Source organism: Hylobates moloch, unplaced genomic scaffold (genome assembly GCF_009828535.3).
Source record: "Hylobates moloch isolate HMO894 unplaced genomic scaffold, HMol_V3 SCAFFOLD_17, whole genome shotgun sequence".
In the NCBI taxonomy this organism is placed as follows: Eukaryota; Metazoa; Chordata; class Mammalia; order Primates; family Hylobatidae; genus Hylobates; species Hylobates moloch.
The window spans coordinates 60,122,986-60,135,247 of NW_026652292.1; the positions used below are offsets into that span (position 1 = coordinate 60,122,986).

Genomic DNA, 12,262 nt, shown 5'->3' on the forward strand with positions numbered 1-12,262 from the left:
GTTGAGGCAGCAGTGAGCCAAGACTGCATCACTGCACTCCAGCCTGGGCGATAGAGTGAGACCTTGTCTCAAAAAAAAAAAAAAAAAAAAAAAAAACTAGATAAAGGTGGTGATTGTACGACATTGTGAATGTACTAAATGCCCCTGAGTCTTTCACTTTACAATGGTTAATTTTGTGTTACGAAATTTCATATATATGTATTTATTATTATTATTATTATTTTAGACAAAGTTTCGGTGGCCCAGGCTGGAGTGCAGTGGCATGATCTCAGCTCACAGCAACCTCCGCCTCCTGGGTTCAAGCAATTCTCCTGCTTCTGTCTCTCGAGTAGCTGGGATTACAGGCGTGTGCCTCCCCACCTGGCTAATTTTTGTATTTTTCGTAGAGATGGGTTTCACCATGTTGACCAGGCTGGTCTCAAACTCCTGACCTCGAGAGATCCGCCTGCCTCTGCCTCCCAAAGTGTTGGGATTACAGGTGTGAGCCACTGCTCCTGGCCATCCCCTCAATATATATTTTTTTAAATCGAGAAAGAGACAAAGCTATTCTTTAGCAAATAAACAATACAGAAGAAGTAAAGAGGTAAACATGCTGTCTAGGAGACATTGGTATTTTGTTTTATCTGTAAAATAGAGATGACAGTAGTCTCGCTTCACAGATCTGGTAGAATAATAAATGACTTAGTTCATGCAATGTACTTAGTTTGTTATTATTATTATCATTATTTTTTGAGACAGTGTCACTCTGTTGCCCAGGCTGGAGTGCAGTGGCACAATCTCGGCTCACTGCAGCCTCTGCCTCCTGGGTTCAAGTGATTCTCCTGCTTCAGCCTCCTGAGTAGCTATGATTACAGGCACCCGCCACCATGCCCAGCTAATTTTTGTATTTTTAGTAGAAATGGGGTTTCACCATGTTGGCCAGGCTAGTCTCAAACTCCTGATCTCCAGTAACCAGCCCGCCTCAGCCTCCTAAAGTGCTGGGATTATAGGCATGAACCACTGTGCTGGCCCATGCATTGTACTTAGAAGAGGGCCATACATATGATGAATGCTCCATATATGTTATCTATCATCATTGTTATTAATTCTTGCCCAAAGAACCCACTAGAAAGCTTTCTCAAAAAATTCTAACGCAATCACTTTCTCCTTCAATCCTATTAAGACTGTAAAAATCAATAAAAAAAAGAAATCTTTTTTTCAGATGATTTTTTCATTTCAAAAAAAGATGCGAAAGAACTAACCTCAATATAACTAGTATCACTGGACTCTACTACCTGTCAAATACTTTGCAAATACTATGACACTTATGGGTCCTCATTTTGCAGCTGGGGAAACTGAGGCTCAAAGAGGTTAACTAACTTGACCAATACCTCACAGATGGTCAGTGGCAGATTGACAGTTCAAAGCCAGGTCTGGCTTTTGCCAAAACTGGAGTTTCCCACTCTACTGCATTGCTTTCTCTGCACAAAGTAACTTTCTCTGCACAAGCCCATTGGAGGGGGCCAAGGGTGAGAGGTGAAGACAGAAGGAAAAACTGCAGGACAAAGGGAAAGCCCCGCTCGCTGAGAGTGTGAACTCTGCCGACTAGTACTCCCAGCATCACTGGCTTTCTAATTGGCCACAGCCACATCCCTTATTCCTTTCACCATACATTAATCCCAAGTACCAGACTGGGACCAACCTGATGTGGCCTCGCCTTGCTACATTAACCTACTGATTTGAAAGGAGTTCTAAAATATTGGCCAGCACAGATGCATAGGAAATCTGAGACCTGTCTCTGTCCTTTACTTTCTTTTTTTTTTTTGAGACGGAGTCTTGCTCTGACCCCCAGGCTGGAATGCAGTGGCACGATCTCGGCTCACTGCAAGCTCCGCCTCCCGGGTTCACGCCATTCTCCTGCTTCACCCTCCCGAGTAGCTGGGACTACAGGCGCCCGCCACCACACCCGGCTAATTTTTGTATTTTTTAGTAGAGACGGGGTTTCACCGTGTTAGCCAGGATGGTCTCGATCTCCTGACCTCGTGATCCGCCCGCCTCGGCCTCCCAAAGTGCTGGGATTACAGGCTTGAGCCACCGTGCCCTGCCTTGTCCTTTACTTTCGTCCCACTCCTAACTCATGCTTGCAGTATCTCCAGCACTGCGTAAGAGGATGCTGTTTATGCTGAGTGTGAGGGGTTCAAGATAGAGGTGGCTGTCTTGCCCCTGATAGGATGATGCCTTGTCCCTGCGCTCTGCTAACCCCCCAAATCCCAATATCTTGCCCAGTGGGATCTGGAGTTACCTGTGTAACCAGCAATGTAAAGCTGGCAGGGGACAGAAAAAATGACCTTAGTTAATCAGCATATGTTTTAGTTGCTTAGGGCCAGGGCTAACCAAGGGATGAGAGGTAGGGGTTACTTGCTTGCTATTAATAGAAGGTTGAGCTGGAGGTGGGAGAAAATATGATACATATTTTGGTACTGAAAGGTACCAGTCTATTAGCCAGCCTGTGTCTATGGGATTGAGGGCAAATTCATATCCTTGGACAGTGTCCACAGGGACAGTGTCGTAGGATGCCTAGGACTTTGATACTAATCTCTTCCCCAATCAGCATAAACCCTACACCCTCTAAAGTAGTGTTACTGTTACCCTAAACCTCCCCTACACTTTCCCCTCTTCCTCCTATCTCCTTGGGTCTCATGTCGCTGGGAGGCTGTCTTAGAGCTTGCTTGCATTTTACTCACAGCTGGAAAGTCTGGTTCTCTATTGAAAGGACCACCCGGCCAGCATGATGGCTCACGCCTGACTTGAGGTCAGAAGTTCGAGACCAACCTGGCCAACATGGTGAAACCCCATCTCTACTAAAACTATAAAAACTAGCTGGACGTGGTGGTGCATGCCTGTAATCCCAGCTACTCAGGAAGCTGAGGCAGGAGAATCCCTTGAATCCAGGAGGCGAAGATGGCAGTAAGCTGAGACTGCGCCAGTGCACTCCAGCCTGGGCAACAGAGTGAGACTCTACCTCAAATAAAAGAAAAAAGAAAGGACCACTCACCTAGAGAAAAAGCAAGCAGATTATAATGTCACCTTTGGAACTAGGAACTTAGGCTCTGATCAGATAAAGGTGATTCCCTAAGATGGCACCTGCTTTTCTGAATATATCAGGTTGAGACTAGGGTGAGGCAAGAGAGGCACCTAGGGCACAAAGTTTAAGAAAGCAATTTGCTATGGTTTAAATATGGTTTGTCACCTCTGAAACTCATGTAGAAATTTGATTGCCACTGTGGCAGTGCTGGAAGGTGGGGCTTTTATGAGGTAATTAGGTCGTTAAGAGGGATTAATGCCTTCTCAAGGAAATGGGTTTAGTTATGGGGAGTTCAGCCCTGTTTTCCCTTGCACATGCCCTCTTTCCCCTTCTGCTTTCTGCTTTCTGCCGTGCTATGAAGCAGCTGAGGCCCTCATCAGATGTGGATGCCTAATCTTGGACTTCCCAGCCTCCAGAACAATGAGCTAAAAAAAACTCTTTCCTTTATAAATTATCCAGTTTTAGGTATTCTGTTACAGCAACAGAAAACAGAGTAAAACACACTTGCAAGACCCTAAGAGTGAATGCCTCCTTAAATTTTGTGTCCAAGGTGCCTCTTTTGCCCCACCCTACATTCACCCTTGTTTATCCTTAGCCACATGAGCTCAGAAATCAGCTGAGCATGCAGAGCATGGCAGACTCCCATTAATGCAATCTCGGAAGCTGATGACTAACCCCAGAAGGCTAGTTTATTCATTTATAGAAGGATGTGGACCATCATAGCAGTCTAATTCTCTCCCATAATAAGCTACATGGGAAACCAGATCATAATGAAAGAGTGGCTAGATGCATATTTGGAACAAGGAAGTTAGTCCCAATGAGTTAGGGTATTCAAATAGTTTATTTCCACAGTAGAAATTTCAGAATCATCAGGCCAGGCCCTCGGGCCAGGGCTCCCTGTCTCCTGACAAAGCTGGAGTGGATGCTGCCAGCCTCTGTGGTTGCCCACCTCCACTTTTGATAAGCACAATCTCAATTTGGACATGGCAACCCTTTCAGCTGGTTTTACAGCAAAGTATTTGGGCCTGGAAGCCAATCTGTCTCTTTTGGGTGACTGCATATCTCTGCTTCAATTTCATTTTGTATTTATCTGCAAATTTACCTTTCTTGAAACGCAATCATATTCCATGACTTCCAATGCCCTGAAAGGAGGCCTTATATTGACAGGCTCCCAGGTATCAGTGTGGTTCTTGGTAGAGAGGACAGCAGAAATGAAGGCCTTGAAGGTCATGCTGAGGGGGTTGGCCTCTATCTCATTAGAAACAAGGCCTGGCGCGGTGGCTCACGCCTGTAATCCCAGCACTTTGGGAGGCCGAGGCAGGTGGATGGAGACCAACCTGGCTAACATGGTGAAACCGCATCTCTACTAAAACTACAAAAGTTAGCCGGACATAGTGGTGCACACCTGTAATCCCAGCTACTTAGGAGGCTGAGGCAGGAGAATCGCTTGAATCCAGGAGGCGAAGATTGCAGTGAGCTGAGACTGCGCCAGTGCACTCAGCCTGGGTAACAGAGTGAGAATCCGTCTCAAAAAAAAAAAAAAAGAAAAGAAAAAAGAAAAGAAAAAGAAATCAGGCACTATTAAAGAGTTATAAGAAAGAAAATAGCATAGTCAGATTTGCATTTCAGAAAAACCACGCTCTTGCTGTCAGCAGCACTGTGAAAGGATTAGGAGATGGAGGATGCAGTGATTTTATAATCTGTCCACAAATTTATTGACACTTCTCCCGTCAAGGGGCAGAGTCTGATTGTTTACCACTGGCTGCCTTGCTCTGAAAAAGCCGGTACCATATGGAGAGATCACATGTAAGAATTCTGGTTGAAAGCCCAGCTGAGATCCCAGCCAACAGCCAAAATCAACCACGAGCCATGTGAGCAAGCAAGCCTTTGAGATGATGCCGGCTGAAGCCAGCATCTGACAGTAATTGTTTGAGAGATGCTGAGTGAGAACCACCTAACTGAGCGTAGCTGTCATGGGTTGAATCTTATCCACCTCCCGACTCACCCCACCAACCAAAAAAAAATAGATATGTTGAACTTCGGACCCCTAGTATCTCAGAATGTAATATTATTTGGACATAATGTCCTCATAAAAGCAATCAAGTTGAAATTAGGTCATTAGGCTGGGCCTAATTCAATATGACTGGTGTCCTTATAAAAAGAAGAAATTTGTTTTTGTATTATTTTATTTATTTATACTTTTTGTTTGTTTGTTTTGTTTAGAGACAAGGTCTTACTATGTTGCCTAGGCTGATCTCAAACTTTTGGGCTCAAGCAATCCTCCTACTTTGGGAATGAAAAGAGAAAGCCGGGCATAGTGGCTCATGCCTATAATCTCAACACTTTGGGAGACCTAGGCAGGTGGATTGACTGAGCTCAGGAGTTCAAGACCAGCCTGGGCAACATGGTGAAACCTCACCTCTACTAAAATACAAAAAATTAGCTGGGCATCGTGGCGCACACCTATAATCCCAGCTACTCAGGAGGCTGAGACATGAGAATTGATGGAACCGGGGAGGTGAAGGTTGCAGTGAGCCAAGCTCACACCACTGCACTCCAGTCTGGATGACAGAGTGAGACTCTGTCTCTAAAAAAAAAAAAAACAAAAAAAAAAAACCAGAAAACTATGGGCTCTCAAATATCTTCAGGGAGGAATCATACTCAGTTGCAAAAATGAGCTATGTTTTATTCATTATTATTATTATTTTTAGAGATATGATCTTGTGCTATAGCCCAGAATGGAGTGCAATGACACTATCATAGCTCACTGCAGCCTTGAACTCTTGGCCTTATGTGATCCTCCCACTTCAGCCAAACAAAGTGTTGGGATTACAGGTGTGAGCCACTGCTCTCAACCCAAAGCTATGCTTTATAGAAAAGGAAAACTAGGCCAGGCACCGTGGCTCATGCCTGTAATTCCAGCACTTTGAGAGGCCAAGGCGGGCGGATCACCTGAGGTCAGGAGTTTGAGACCAGCCTGGCCAACATGGTGAAACCCTGTCTCTACTGAAAATACAAAAATTAGCTGGGCATACCCTGTAGTCCCAGCTACTCAGGAGGCTGAGGCACAAGAATCGTGTGAACCAGGAGGCAGAGATTGCAGTGAGCCAAGATCACACCACTGCACTACACCCTGGGCAACAGAGTGAGACTTGGTCTCAAAAAGAAAAAATGAAAAGGAAAACTAATTTAGAGGACAGAAGCATGAGCTCAGAAAGTGGAGCTAAGACCTATAGAGAATAACTCCCCAGGAGGGGAATTGCACCCTGATCAACAAATTCAGCATGTAACCAGCTGAATTTCAGAGTTACTATGGATCAGTGACTGTGTGTGCTTCCTGTTTTCCCCATTTCGAATGGGAGGGTCTATTAATTTATGCCTGTGTTGGCCAGGCACGGTGGCTCACGCCTGTAATCCCGGCACTTTCGGAGGCTGAGGCAGGCGGATCACGAGGTCAGGAGTTCGAGACCAGCCTGGGTCAACATAGAGAAACCCCGTCTCTACTAAAAATACAAAAAATAGCCAGGTGTGGTGGCATGTGCCTGTAGTCCCAGCTACTAGGGAGGCTGAGGTGGGAGAATCGCTTGAAGCTGGGAGGCAGAGGCTGCAGGGAACCGAGAGCACACCATTGCATTCCAGCCTGGGTGACAGAGTGACATTCTGTCTCAAAAAAAGTAAAAATGTATGCCTGTGTTGTCATTGTATGTTGGGTGTGTAAAGGGCAGACAACTTGTTTATTTAGCTCACAAGACTTCAGATTGAGAGGAATGATATGCCAGGAGCTATACCCAAGAAATCACACCCAAGGAAGTGCATCCACACCTGGTCCTGGTTTAGTTAACAAGATCCTGAACTATATCCCTTGGCCTGATGTTGTAGTACAAGAGTCTTACGGAGGTCTTGACATGAGTGTATTTTGCATGTGGGAGGAATGTATATAAATTGTGACCAGAGGGTGAACTTGGGTGGTTTTAAAACATATTTGCAAATTTGTCGACAGTCTTGCATCAAGCACTAGAGTCTACTTCCACTCCCCTTGAATAAGGGCTGGCTTTAGTGATTTACCCACCAGTGAATAGAAAGTGTCAATGAAGGTGGGGCACGGTGGCTCACGCCTGTAATCCCAGCACTTTGGGAGGCTGAGGTGGGCCGATTATTTGAGGTAAGGAGTTCGACACCACCTGACCAACATGGTGAAACTCCACCTCTACTAAAACTACAAAAAAATTAGTTGGGTGTGGTGGTGTGCACCTGTAGTCCCAGCTACTCAGGAGGCTGTGGCAGCAGAATTGCTTGAACCCAGGAAGCAGAGGTTGTAGTGAGCCGAGATCATGCCACTACACTCCAGCCTGGGCAACAGAGTGAGACTCCATCTCAATTTTAAAAAAAAGAGAGAAAGAAAGAAAGTGTCTGCGAAAAGAGTCAAATTCTGTAAAATATTTGAAGAGATTTATTCTGAGCCAAATATGAGTGACCATGGCCCATGACACAGCCCTCAGGAGGTCCCGAGAACATGTGCCCAAGGTGGTTGGGGAACAGCTTGGTTTTATATATTTTAGGGAGGCATGAGACATCAGTCAAATACATTTAAGAAATACATTGGTTTGGTTCAGAAAGGTGGGACAACTCAAAGAGGGCGGGGTGGATGGGGCTTCCAGGCTATAGGTAAATTTAAACATTTTCTGATTGACAATTGGTTGAGTTTATCTGAAGACCTGGATCCATGGGGACCCGGCCTGCCCTTTACTCTTATACCTGGGTGGCTCTGCAGCCTTTCTCTAAGTCTTTCCTTCCAGACACCTTGATTCTTCAACTCCCATGCATCTGTTCTGCTTTAATAACCGTGAGTACTGTGAGGTCAGTGAGTCCCAAGGCAGCACAATTCAGTGGCCTAGGGGTGGGCTGTGGATCTTAATCGTCTCATCTTGGGACCCTCAGCTATGTCCCTGGAAGCTTCTGCATCTCTCTCTATTAAGTGGAAATAAATAACTCCTATTCCTCAGGCTATGATGAGTCAGTGAAGTGATGAATGGAAAATGCCTGTGCAGGGTTGGGTGCAGTGGCTCATACCTGTAATCTCAGCACTTTGGGAGGCTGAGGGGGGGAAGATTGTTTGGGCCTAGGAGTTGGAGGCTGCAGTGAGCCATGATCATGCCACTACACTCCAGCCTGGGTGACAAGGCGGGTACTGACTCTGAAAAAATATATATTTTTTTAAAAAAGAAAATGCCTCCAAAATAATGAGGATTATATAAGAAAAAAGAAAGAAAGAAAATGCCTATTTAGGGAAGTCACCTGCAGTTCCTATTATGATGTCTCTTTGTTTGTTTGTTTTTTATTTTATGAGACAGAGTCTTGCTCTGTTGCCCACGCTGGAGTGCAGTGGCGATCTTGACTCACTGCAACCTCTGCTTCCCAAGCTCACACAATCCTCGTGCCTCAGCCTCCTGAGTAGCTGAGATTACAGGCGTGCACCACCATGCCTGGCTAATTTTTGTATTTTTAGTAGAGATGGGGTTTCTCCATGTTAGTCAGGCTGGTCTTGAACTCCTCAAGTGATCCGCCTGCCTTGGCCTCCCAGAATGTTGGGATTACAGGCATGAGCCACTGCGCTCGACCTTATTAGGATGTTAGAGCAGGACCTTCAACCCCCTAGAGCATCCACAGTTGTCACATCTGGGCCTCCATGGCATCTGATTGTCAAGTCTTGGAGGAGAAACAAAGCATGCTGAGCTCCGGAGCTTGCCCACCCATGTGTCAGCTGGGAAACCTCAGGGCAGGCTCCATTCTCATGGGAAAGGCCTGTAGATTCACCTCTGCCTGAGCCTGGGTAAGAAAATTGGTTTAATGCAAAGGTAAAGTGTTAGTAAGCTCCCCTGTCCCCACCTCCTGGCAATTCTAAATGCCGCATCTTACAATTAGCTTCCTTAATAAATAATAAAATGAATATTTTCATCTCCATCATTCTGTCCTGTGTGTCTTATTTTTCAATTGATTCTAAATTCTGTAAGGTGGCCAGGCGTGGTGGCTCACACCTGTAATCCCAGCACTTTGGGAGGCTGAGGCAGGTGAATCACTTGAGGTCAGGAGTTTGAGACCAGCCTAGCCAACGTGGTGAAACCCCGTGTCTACTAAAAATACAAAAAAAAAAAAAAAAAAAAAAAAGCCAGGCATGGTAGTGTGCACCTGTAATCCCAGCTACTTGGGGGGCCAAGGTATGAGAATCACTGGAGCCTGGGAGGTGGAGGTTACAGTGAGCTGAGGTGGCACCACTGTACTCCAATATAGCAAGGCTCAGCCTCAAAAAAAAAAAATAAATAAATAAATAAATAAATTCTGTAAGAGAGGAAAAGGATGTTATTTACTGACTTCCTAAGACTCCAACGAAGTGAAAAATGCAAAACTACAATCTCAGCACCAACAGGCAGGTTCCAGAGCCCCTTTGGGTCCTAGATAATTAACCTGAGTCAAATGAGAAGGCATAATTTTACTTCATGGCAACATAATTTATGCTGTCCTCACAGGCCGCCACACAGACATATGTGATCTTCAACCTAGACAAATAATAGTGTAAAAAATCCTTTTAAGGCTGGGCACAGTAGCTCACACCTGTAATCCCAGAACTTTGGGAGGCCGAGGCAGGTGGATCACTTGAGGTCAGGAGTTCGAGACCAGCCTGGCCAACATGGTGAAACCCCGTCTCTACTAAAAATACAAAAATTAGCCACCCATGGTGGTGGGCACCTGAAGTCCCAGCTACTTGGGAGGCTGAGGCAGGAGAATCACTTGAACCCAGGAGGTGGAGGTTGCAGTGAGCCGAGATCATGCCACTGCACTCCAGCCTGAGTGATAGAACAAGACTCTGACTCAAAACAAAAACAAAACCCTTTTATAATAACACTCACCACTGCCATTGGTTGGGACTAGGAAGTGAGTTTACAGAGCAATGATTTGTTTTGGAAATGCTGAGTGGTCCTTGACTCCTGTCCCATGGCTGCAGAGCCCAGTCCGGGGACTGCTCCCAGGCCACATGACATTTATTCAGCTCATCCTAATAATCCCAGGCCAGTCCTGGCCTCGGTTTCTTGGGTTGATAGCAGCCTTCTTGACTTGGCATGTCACTTTGGAAATACTCAGAGGAAGAAAAATGCAAACAAGCGTGGGAAGTGTATCTTGTACATCTGCCATGCATGTTCATCCCCTATATTCTGAGGCAGAGCCATATGCCAAGCACTTACAGTAAACCCACCCTGGCTAAATATTTACATACATTGCTTCATTTTCATAATCACAGGAAGCCAAGTGTTACTGTCCCATATTCCAGATGAGGAAGTTGCTATTGAGACAGTAAATGACAGAGCTACGAGTGGAACCCAGCAATCTGAGTGATTCCAAATTCACTGTGCTCTGCAATACGGATTCAGCCCTCAGCATAGCTGGCCTACAAAGAGGTGTGACCAGCTTAGCCCTACAAATGTTTCTTAAAGTCAACTCTTTCTTAACAAGTTATTTATTTATTTATTTATTTATTTAAGAGTTTAGCTCTTTTTGTCCAGGTTGGAGTGCAGTGGCACGATCTTGGCTCACTGCAACCTCCGCCTCCTGGGTACAAGTGTTTCTCCTGCCTCAGCCTCCCTAGTAGCTGAGACTACAGGCGCCCACAACCATGCCTGGCTAATTTTTTGTATTTTTAGTAGAGGCGGAGTTTCACTGTGTTAACCAGGATGGTCTGGATCTCCTGACCTTGTGATCCACCTGCCTCAGCCTCCCTCCCAAAGTGCTGGGATTATAGGCATGAGCCACCACACCCAACCAAGATGTTATTATTTTGACTAGCACAGTGGTTGGCAGAACGCACAGCACTGAAAGGCCATACTTTCCATTCAAACCAGAACTTTCTTTGAATGCAGCAAAAAGGTAATGGCACTCCAAGGAAACAAGCAAGGCACAACTAAGAAACCCTACCATGTCTTTTCTCACTTAGGCTGAAAAACGCTCATATGGAAAGGGTGGCCCATTGCTCTTTTTCCTTTCAGTTCTTCCTTACTCATCAGGAAGACAGAGAGCGTTGGCAGAATTTCCACAAAAAGTGAAATCAGGCTAGGTGGGGTGGCTCACGCCTGTAATCCCAGTACTTTGGGAGGCCGAGGAAGGTGGATCACTTGAGGTCAGGAGTTCCAGACCAGCCTGGCCAACATAGTGAAACCCTGTCTCTACTAAAAATACGAAAATTATCTGGGTGTGGTGGCATGCGTCTGTAATCCCAGCTACTTGGGAGGCTGAGGCAGGAGAATCGCTTGAATCCTGGAGGCAGAGGTTGCAGTGAGCAGAAATCATACCACTGCACTCTAGCCTGGGCGACAGAGCGGGACAATGTCTCAAAAAAAAAGTAGTGAAATCAAAACAATTGAATTAGTTTTGTGCAATGCTTTCACTGTTCTTGTAGGAATAAAATACATGTGTGAGCCACACACAGAAGCTATGTCATGTCAATGATTCCACAGACGAGTTAATAGGCCTTATGTTTGTGTTTGAAATTGGCATTTCACAATATAAAATGACACTTTTCCCCAGGTTTTTGAACAAGAGGCTCCACAAATTATGCAGCTGGAGGGTCAGATGGTAAGTGGTGGGTAGTGACGTTCAGTGAAGGAAGAGACCTCACATTTTTTGTTTTGTTTTGTTTTTTCAAATGTTTATTTTATGTACAAACAAATATCATGGTTTTTCATTGAGTAGATGCCTTGGATAATCCTTTGAAGGAAGATCATTTAGTCCAACTTAATGAAACCGATATCCTTCGCGTACTGACGGAAACACTGGCGGCACATATTGAGGCCGTATTTCCGGATCAGACCGTGCTGGTTTGAACAGACGCGACAAGAGCGAGAATTTTTGTGGGTGGCTCCAGTACAGCTGCTGGTGACCCATCTTGTTCTCAGCAGTGCAACGAGGTAAAAGGAGACCTCACATTTTTATAAAACAGATCCAAGGAGGTCCCTTTTTCCCTGTAATTAAAAACAACACACTCCTTTTGGGTTTGATGATTTTATTTCTCCCTTCCCACAACCAGTAAAAAAAAAAAAAAAATTAGTCAGGCCTGGTGGTGGCTCACGCCTGTAATCTCAGCACTTTGGGAGGCTGAGGTGAGCGGATTGCTTGAGCTCAGGAGTTTGAGACCAGCCTGAGCAACACAGC

At 45.3% G+C, this 12,262-nt stretch overlaps 1 protein-coding gene and 1 pseudogene across 1 annotated transcript in view; one reads left to right on the plus strand and one right to left on the minus strand.

Moving 5' to 3' along the window:
- SEL1L3 (SEL1L family member 3) overlaps nt 1–11,706 on the plus strand; it is a 165,595-nt gene extending 153,889 nt beyond the window's left edge. The window contains exon 25 of the transcript XR_009210535.1: nt 11,639–11,706. The gene's annotated coding sequence lies outside the window, so the exon portion shown is untranslated. The remainder of the gene's footprint in view (nt 1–11,638) is intronic.
- A 124-nt stretch (nt 11,707–11,830) lies between these two features.
- On the minus strand, nt 11,831–12,034 carry LOC131381657 (small ribosomal subunit protein uS14-like; annotated as a pseudogene).
- Nucleotides 12,035–12,262: the final 228 nt, after the last annotated feature.